The following is a 10,067-nucleotide window of genomic DNA, read 5'->3' as shown; positions in this document are numbered from 1 at the left end:
ATTCACATTCTGGTATAAATAACTTCATTCATACAGTCATAAATATGATGATCATAATAATTTGTGGTTTCATTTTTTAAGTTGATTACTATGGAATCAGATTGACATTTTACCTAGTGTTGTATAACCTTCTGATATTAATCTTGTTAATTTGAGGTTTGAAATGTAGTCACAGAAATAAATAATAATGATCCTGAGAAATTGATTAGACACAGAATTTTGCAAAGTATATGGGAGTATTGAGCCTAGAGGTGGAGGCATCAAGTCTTTTTGTTATACTTTTCTTTCCTTTTTGTTGTTGTTGTTAATCCTCACCTGAGGATATTTTTCCATTGATTTTTAGAGAGAGTAGAGGGAAGGGGAGAGACAGAGAGAAGAGAAACATCCATGTGAGAGAGACACACATCAATTAGCTGCTTCCTGCACTTGCCCAGACCAGGGTTGGGGGTTAAGCCTACAACCGAGGTATGTACTCTTGACCTGAATCAAACCCATGACCCTTTAGTCGGTAGGCTAACGCTCCGTCCACTGAGCCAGATCTGCTAAGGCTTGTTATACTTTTCATCTGAAAAATCAAAAATTTAAAAATTTAGCACATAAAATGCTATGTGTGGTTACATTTCTAATGGTAAACTTTCTCTAATAAAACCTGAAAATTAATTCTCTTGGCTTTAGAGAGAGAGAGAGATGTGCTATTGTTCAAGAATTCTATCTTAAAAGTTAGATTTTGCTTTATTTTGGAAGGGAAAAATTGCTGCTACTATAAGGAAGAACAAATGTCTTTCTCAGTGGATGAATCAATATATTTGTTCTGTCGTGGATGCAGCTGTACCATAGTGCAGTCAAGGAAGCATTTTATTTAAAAGGTATTGCAGCTGTCACCATCACTGAGCTCCTGGTTGGTCAATGAATCTTACATGAACTATGACAGTTGGATATGGCAGGCAGGAAAACAAGTAGCACAGAAGAATGTTCAGTAATGGGCACCTTTTCTTTCTCACTCTCTCTTTTCTTTCCATTTAACTATCCACAGGTCCAGCATGTATAGCTGGAGAGACAAATCATAGCAATAGCTTTTCATATTTTGCTGTTATACTTGAGAAATAAACATAAGAAGATAGCCCTTGGAAAAATCATGTATTGCTACCTGCGTGAAAACTTTACCAATACTATAAACAGTCATTTTTAAAAATAATATAAAATTGAAAATAAGCACAATATATGGTTCTTTCTTCCGTCCTTCCTTCCTTCCTTTCTTTTTTCCTCACTGGAAGATATGCTTTTGTTGATTCTGAGAGAGAGAAAGAGAGAGAGAGACATTGATGTGGGAGAGAAACATCCATCGGTTGCTGCCCATTTGTGCCCTAATAGGGGATCAAACAGCAATCAGAGTATGTGACCTGACCAGGAATGGAACCCGTGACCCTTCAGTGCACAGGACAATGCTCCAACCCACTGAGCCATACTGGCCAGGGCAGCATTCATTTTTAAATGATGGAAAATATTGTGGTAGCCCACCATGAACAACCAAGTCACGTTTAGTAAATGCTGTCATCCAAAAGGCCACATCAGAAAACCATTATGTACTCCAGAATGACATATAGTATATGTCAATGTTCATACGAATACATAATAAATGAAAGTTAGCAATTTATCATATTACTAAAGTTCTTTCAGAACAGATTGCCAATGTGCCCCAGTAGTGTATTAAAAAGTACTTGATAATTAATAAATTATCTTGTTATTTTTATAATATTGTATAATGATTACATTGTTTCTTACCTCTTCTATAAAGCTATGGACTAGAATCAGATAGATACTCTCTAAGGCTTGTTCTAATTTCTACAATTCTATGATTGAATCTTCTTCCCTCTTAAAGTTCTGCAATACAGCTTGCCAATAGTCATAAAAATTCTGACCTTATTAAGCCATGAAGAATTGACATCAGCCTAGATCTTTTATAGCTAACTTGTTACACAATAGATTTTATTCTGTATCTTAGAAACACGTAGTATAGCATCTACCTTGTACATTTGGTGACAATTACCATACTATTTTCATATTCAAAGTACATGTGGTAAAATCTATTTATTTAACAAATTTAACCAGTTATTCTATTAAAATGAGTTTGTCTGGTACAGCCTAAATTTTTTCAGGGAGAGATATTTTTTGAATAACCAAATGTAATTAACATACACAATCAATAATTAGTTGTTTCCCCTATTAATGACTTAAGATATAAAAAATCAATAAGATACACAAATGGTTTTTAAGAATTCTATAAATTTTTTCTACAGCCATTTTCAAAGCTTATAAAACTAATTTTTGTTAAAACTGCATTATGTTAAAAAGTAATTTGTGGTAATCCTAATTTCTTTAACCATTCTTTTTATTTTATTAATTTTATGAATTTTAAACATAGTTAATAGAGGCAAATTTAGTTTCAGTAGATAATGTCCAAAAGTAGAAACTGATTCTATCTTAAATAATAAAATACATATTATTTCATATGTAATGTCTATAATTAGCTTGAACATAAAAACTACTAAGCAAAGAAGCAAAGTAGAATTCAATTAAGTAAAAACTATGCAGAAAACTAAGATCTAGGCATTAGGCAGAAAATTCTTTCTACAGGGAGATTACCTGGTCTTTTCTATTTAATATGAGTTCCTTTTCCTGAGCATAGCAATATTTTTAAAGAATATTTTGCTTAGACACTTTTTAAATATGAAGAAAGTATATGCTACATCATTCTTCAGTATATTTAGAGCTACACATTAGGAAGATATATTAAACCTACAGGCAAAATATCAGATTTTATTTATACTGTGCTAGAGAGAAAGTGTCATTGTTGTTCCAACATCCACAAAGCAAAGAAATAAAACTCCAAAGGATGAATTGTCAGGACATAAAAAATAAAGATGTATACCTGATGATTATATTCACTAGCATGCACAAATATCCTTCATGGAGTCAGAGCGATCTTATTTGAGTTACAAGTGATAAAAAGTTTCTTGTTGACACTATATACTATTTAATGATTTATTTACTTATTTCAACTAAAGAATTTAGTGCATGCTTTGTAAATGAATGATTTTCTTTCTGTAAGTAACCGAAAGAGTTTGAAGAAATGAAATTATATTCACGGCAGAGTTAATAGGTAGAAAGACATTAGAACAATGATCAGCAAAAAGTAAGCGTTTGCTTAACATTAGCTATTATTTAACACCTAATCTGAGTACAACTAATCAGGAAAATGAATTCCAAAATTTTAGCTTTCCAAATGCAAGACCAGAAGAGACAGAGATAAGTAATCCATTTAAGGTATTTTATATGTAAGAGAAGGAGCTAAGTGTTTCATGTATAATTCTTCATCACACATCATCATCATCATTACTGTGATAGCACCAGTCAACATAGCACTTTATAGCCCTGCCCAACCTGCCTGGACATTCATAACACAGCAAATGACAAGCCAAAAACAACAATTCCCTAAGACCAGAACTTCTAAACAAGATCACACACTCTGGAAAGGTCATAGGATGTTCTCCTGCCTTTGGATTTTCAGAAAATAATAGCAATTGCATTTTTACAAGGCTTTATGATTTATTCTTTCTGATAATGGTGATCTCAAAGGAAGACAAGGGTCAACTGGGAACTCAGAATTTTGGGTTGAAAAATAAGCAGATGGAGTTTGAAAATAAGATAGTTTGAATAAGCCTGACTGGAATTTGTGGTATGCAAATGTTCAACTTGACATCACAGTCCTGGGCTTGGCAGTATATAGATGGAAATAAACCAATTCAATCTTGTTAATGATACTACTAGCATATTTTTGCACATGCTTTACATTTTTCAAACATGTTCACAAATACTGGCTACCAAAAGCAAACCTGTGAAGCAGAGAGGGCAAGCATTATTAGTCCTACATTCCTAGGTAAAGAAAGTTAGGTTTAGAAATGGCAAGTCACTTGGAACATAGATATTAGGTGATCAGGCTCAGATTACACTTTAAATCCTATCTCTCAGTTTGGTACTTGTATCACTCAGGATGGGCTAGGTAATGCTGTAGCGACAAACAATCCCCAGATCCAGTGGCTCAAAACAATAAGAATGCATTCCTTGCTTTGAATACATGTCCACCACAAGATGTCTTGGACCTCTCTTTAGTTCTCTCTGTCTGAAACCCCAGATACCCTACCACCCACTATCTAAAAAGTTGCCTGTCAATGGCATAAGGGAAAAGCAAATTATAGCAAATCACACTGCTCTTAAAGCTGATCCACAGACACTTCTGTTCATGGTTCATCAGCCAAAGCATACTTCATGGTCATGGCTAACTGCAAATGGGCAAACCTTTGAGGCAGTGAACCGAACCAGAAATATTTGGTGAATGTCACTGATTACAATAGTCCCTCAAGCACTAAATATTCAATCTACTCCCCTTTCTATAGGCAGTATGTACTCACCCCTCCGAAGGAGGAAAAACAAAAGTGTCATGTAGTGAGGACATGAAGCTCAACAAGCAGGAGTTATGAGTGTTATACTGTAGTCCCCACATCAGGGAGAAATGTGCTTCATGTCTGCGTGTGGCTCCTCTTGAACCAAAAAAAACCTATGACTTAAGTAAGCAAATCATCTGATCCCCAAACATCCAATATACACAACACTGGTGGAGCACATCTGGGTAACCGCAATGACAATTCCCACTTAGACAGGAAAATGGGAGGCACGGCAGGGCTGGTCTATAGCAAGTGTGAAAGCCCAGGGCAGATACTGTAAGGATTCTCTCCCCAGGGGAGAGGGGTGTTCCCCGGGAAGAACTGGAAGGGGCTTTCCAGTCCATTATTCTCCATGGCTCTTTGTTCTATCCTCTGAAAAATCCCGTCTTTTCCATTTTCCCCTTTGGACACATTCAATGTGAACATCTGGGAATCTGACCTTGTTGAGACTCTGAGCAAGGTGGCTACATTTGCAGGAGAAAACAAAGATAATATGGTGAGTTTCCCTTAAAACCAAAATTATGTATTATTCACATGTAGTTGTCTACATAGAATACCCCCCAAAACCTACAGTTTATTATAAATATTAAGAGAATTTAGCAAGGTATCTGGATGTAACACACAGAAGACATATTTTTAAATAATTATTTAAAATAGTAAGAAGATATATAAGGAATCCAAAAAACACTGGGTGGGGCTAAAGTAGATGTGAGTATGCAAAACACAGAGTTTATTATTGTATTATTATGTATTAATTGTTGTGTCATTTTCCATATGAACAGCTATGAACCTACTTTTGCCCCACCCTGTATATGAAACAAGATATGCAATACCTATGTGGGAAAAAAACTATAAAACTTTATCGAAGGACATTAAAGGAGATGTTTGCAACATGTGTTGTTCATGGATAGGAATGCCAATATCTTAAGTATATTATTTCCTTCCAAATTCAATGCAATCCCAATACAAATTTCAACACATTTCTTTTTTGTTTCTTCAGAACTTAAGGAGCTTGATGCAAAGACCCAATAATAGCCAAGATAGTCTTGAGACAGAGAAAATGTAGGTGACTATCTCTAGAGAACGTTACAGAACCAAAGCAGGAAGAGCAGAATTTGTCCTTAGCTTAATTGGTGACATTAATACACCTAAAGAATATAATTACCTAGAGAAGGAGCTGAGCCTGCCTGGGAAACCAGAGGTGCATATGAGAGATTGTGAAGGGTACGGGAAGTGGAGTAAACAGAAACAGAAAAATTTGAGGAAGTGAGTCTGCAAGAGTGCCTTTCTGTTGGACATGGGTGCATCCTGGTATTGTAGGGTGATGCTATTCGAGATTTAAGTCAGCAATTTTCAAACAAAATTTTTTGCGAAGCACCTATATGAAGTTTAAATAACTTTGTATTCCTTATTTATATTTAAGATAGCATCTATTATGTTTAGCATATGTTCAAATAGTTTCCCAGGATATAATTGCTGGTGTATTGAAAATAATTACAATTTAAAATTTAAAGCATTGTACTTATTAAGTATACCCAGTGGAATCCAAAATGTTAAAGATTTGGTACCTAGACACCATCATTCATTTCCAAATATGTATGAACAACTTTATCTGTAAGTTGGAAACTTTACATTGTTCCTTTTACTATTTGAACTTGTAGTTTTATTCTAATTCCTCCACAGAATATTATGCTCATATAAATTATTTTTGTGATCCTACCATGTTTCTCTGCAACAAACATATGTATGCAAATTGGAATTTTATACATTTTTTATATTTCATTTAGCTATAAGATTTAATTCTAGAGTTGTTGGGCGTTTTTTTGTGTGTGTTTTTTTTGGACTGTGTTATTAAAATTCTTGGTAGAACACAACTGATAAGAACAAAATAAGTATGTAACAAAGTATAATGGACCAATGTTATACATCAAATGCAAATTTTTCCTGGAAATCAATCACATAATGAGATGAATGAATCCTTTTCCCCCTTCCAATTATTTTATGTGTACACGGGTGAATATAAAATAATACTAAAGTGACACAGGTTTCAACATCCAGCCCACATCTGGTTTTCATTTTAAGTGTAAGCACTGAGGCCCTGGTTCATCACTTACATCAACACCAATAAATGTTATTGTCCCTTAGGGCCCCAGGTGGTTTTATACCCTGGGGCAACCAGTCTGAATGGGTAAATGATGCCTTTCTTTGTCCAGTAGGAAAAGGAAATTGTTAAAGGGAGACTAATATGAGGCCTAGACAGCAGGCAAGTTGTTAGGTAGATCAATTTTAGGATAGGGACCATAAGTTGAAGATCTTGACAATGAGTCCTTTTAAACTGCCCAGGCCTATATAAACCTTGGAAAGTCTTTGTGTGCCACAGTTTGAGGATCATTTATTCAAGTCATGTAACTAATTCCTCTGGCTGATTTGCTTACTCAGTAAAGTGCTCTCTGATCTTAATGTCATTCCGATACCCGTATGCCTGTGAGTAATATGCAGGTCACATTAACAGTAATAACTCAAATTGCACTTAATTTCATCCCCACCTGCTGACAAAACCTCCCAGCCTTTGCAAATTCCACCCACCCCATCCCCCTCCTGAGCTCCTAAGCAGTGGCTCTGAAGTGTTCACAGGTAAATCCACATGGCCTAATGTCCTCTCTCCCTGGGATAGGTGCTGCATTACAGCTGTGCTTTCCACACTTTCACATAGTAAAATTTGTTGGAAACCAGTCAAATGTAAGTCAAACTTTGTAAGCCAAAAAATATATTGTTATGTTGCCAAGTGAGGATCTTTTAAAATACCATACATTATCACCTTTGTTCAACTTGTACAAGAGTATGCACGGGCATGGAAACATGGCACAGACTGATGAATCTCAGAATGAAGGGGTGAGGGGAGAGGGCAGGAAGAGATTAACCAAAGATCTTATATGCATACTAGAGGCCCTCAGCCTGGCCTGCGGGGAATCGGGCCTCAACTGGCAGTCTGACATCCCCCCAAGAGGCCCCAGATTGTGAGAGGGTGCAAGCAAGGCCAAGTGACCCCACTGGTGCATGAATCTGTGCACCAGGCCTCTAGTATGTGTGTGTGTGTGTGTGTGTGTGTGTATAAACGTTATCAGGTAAACATTAAAATGAGTACTCGTGAATCCATCACCCAAACTAAGAACTAAAACATTACCAGTAGCTTTTTATCTTCATGATCTGTCCCTATCCCATTCCCTGCCTTTCAGAGATAATTACTATCCTGGGTTTTGTATTCAGGACTATCTTCCTTTTTTTTTTTTTTAGGTATATTTTATTGAATTTCTACAGAGAGGAGGAAGAAGGATAGAGAGTTAGAAACATCAATGAGAGAGAAACATCGATCAGCTGCATCCTGCACACTCCCCACTGGGGATGTGCCCGCAACCAAGGTACATGCCCTTGACCGGAATCGAACCCGGGACCCTTCAGTCCACAGGCCGACACCCTATCCACTGAGCCAAACCGGTTAGGGCTATCTTCCTTTTTTAATATACACTTTTATCACACGTAGGTATTCCTAAACAGCATGTTGTTTAATTTCTTTGTTATTATTCAGCTTATAAAAATTATATATTCTATGTACTCCTCTGCAACTTGATTTCTTCATTCAATATTTCTAAGATTTGCCCTGGTTGGTTTTGCTCAATGATTAGGGCACTGGCCCTTGGACCAAAGGATCTTGGGTTCAATTCCCGGTCAAGGGCATGTATTTCAGGTACAGGTTCTATCCCTGGCCCAGTTAGGGCTTGAGTGAGAGGCAACCAATAGATGTGTCTCTCTCATATCAATGTTTCTCTCTCTCCCCCTCCTCCCTTCCTTCCCTTCCACTCTCTAAAGAAAATCAATGGAAAAAATATCCTCTGGTGAGGATTAAAATATATCCTTTTTTAAAAACATTTAGCTATGATGTTGCATATCTCTATGGTTTACTTGTTATTACTGATGTAGAATATTTCATTGGGTAAATCACCATAATTTTTATTCATTCTCCTGAAGTGAGAATGAATTTGAGTTATTTTAATACTTTTACTATTATAAGCAATGTTGCTGGTACACCCTTGCAAGAATTTCCCTAGGATATATATTCCTAAGAGTAAAATTACTGGGGATATACTTTTTTAACTTTTCAAAATAGTTCTGATTTTTTAAGCTTATTGAACAAATTGACATCCCATCTACCAGTGTATAATATCCTTTTGACTTGTATCTCACCAACCTTTATCAAACTTCTTAATATTTACCAATCTAGTGATTATAAAATATTATATCTTTGGGGTGTTAATCTGTAAATTGCAAATTTCACATTTTATCTGCTATTTAGGGTTAGTCCTACAATATGCTTATCATTACCTATGACCATTTTCCAGTTAGATTTTTCTTAACTTGTGGGAGTTCTTTATACATAATCTAGGTATTAATTATTTTTCAGTGGTTGGTGATATATCTTGAATATATCCTTTTAAATATAAGCTTGTCTCATTCAGTTCTCAGTGGTTTGTGGGTCCTGTGCATTTGTGCCTAGGTACTGATACTTTCTGCCTTCGGGAGCAACGCCTCGTGTTTGTGTGGGATAAACAATTTCCAAAGCACTCGCACAAATCTTATCTCATTTGAGTCTCACATCAACTTTTAAAAAACAAACTGGGTATTATTATACTTGTTTTATAGATAAGGACAATGAATGGCTTGCCCAAGGTCACGGGGCTAATAAGTCCTCACATGTACTCTGTATTCCATATCCTTCTTATGATTATATGATGCTTCAGCTCTTTCTGGATTATGGCCTATTCATTTAAGCAAATGCAGTGTCTCTGCATAGCATCTTTACTGCAGTTCCTTCTTTTATTTTTGGTATATAATTCAAAATATAGTTCTAGTTTATGAAGTTCATTTTCAATTCATTACCTACAATATAACAGATGAGTAAATGAAGTACCAAGATAACTTTTAGTAGACTATATATTTTTTTTTATTTAAGAGACTCTCAGAGGATATTTGAAATCATAAGTTACCTGTTCTGAGGCAAATCACACTTTAAAAAATAACGGGTCTATTATGTAAAAGACCTGATTTCAAGTTCAGCATTTTCTTTTCTTTTGGCCATTTAGAAAGCTAAAAGGAAGAATATAGGAAATAAAGAAAAGAAAAATATACTTTAACATTTATTCATATTATCTAAATTGGCTGACCTACCTATGTCAAATATTGATTTTCTATTTAATTATTAAATATTATCTATTTATCTTATATATAACTAATATCCTATCTAATAAAAGAGAAACATGGTAACTGGCATATGACCGCTATCCTTCCCATTGGCTAATCAGGGCGATATGCAAATTAACTGCCAGCCAATATGGCGGCCGGCAGCCAGGCAGCTTAAACTGAACATGAGGCTTGCTTGCTTCAGTGACGGAGGTCTGCAATGTTCCCCACCTGCCTTGCCGGCCTCTGAGCTTGCAGTTTAAGAAACATTGTAACATATAGAAGCTAAACAAATCCCCAGAAACCAACTTTCAGCCGGCTGAGATCTCT

This window comes from Myotis davidii, unplaced genomic scaffold (assembly GCF_000327345.1).
Source record: "Myotis davidii unplaced genomic scaffold, ASM32734v1 scaffold655, whole genome shotgun sequence".
Taxonomy (NCBI): Eukaryota; Metazoa; Chordata; class Mammalia; order Chiroptera; family Vespertilionidae; genus Myotis; species Myotis davidii.
The sequence above is the reverse complement of the archived record's forward strand: the minus strand, read 5'-3'. Positions refer to the sequence as shown.